Here is a 507-nt window from a genome sequence, read left to right on the forward strand (position 1 = left end):
AGGTGGATCTATTCACCTGAAGAAAACGCCTGAAGAGGCTCAAGAACTCATTGACATGGTTGTAAACAACCAATTCATGTACACCTCTGAGAGGAATTCTGTGAATAATGGGATACCTCAGAAGAAAGGAGTTCTTGAAATAGATGCTCTGAATGCCATATTGGCTCAGAATAAAGTGTTGACTCAACAGGTCAACATGATCTCTCAAAATCTGAATGGATTGCAACATGCATCCAACAGTACTANNNNATCTGAATGGATGGCAACATGCATCCAACAGTACTAGAGAGGCAGCTTCTGAAGAAGCTTATGATCCTGAGAACCCTACCATGGCAGAGGTTAATTACATGGGTGAACCTTATGGAAACACCTATAACTCATCATGGAGAAATCATCCAAATTTCTCATGGAAGGATCAAAAAAAGCCTCAACAAGGCTTTAACAATGGTGGACGCAATAGGTTGAGCAATAGCAAGCCATATCCATCATCTTCTCAGCAACAGACAG

Source organism: Arachis duranensis, chromosome 2 (assembly GCF_000817695.3).
Source record: "Arachis duranensis cultivar V14167 chromosome 2, aradu.V14167.gnm2.J7QH, whole genome shotgun sequence".
NCBI classification, from domain to species: domain Eukaryota; kingdom Viridiplantae; phylum Streptophyta; class Magnoliopsida; order Fabales; family Fabaceae; genus Arachis; species Arachis duranensis.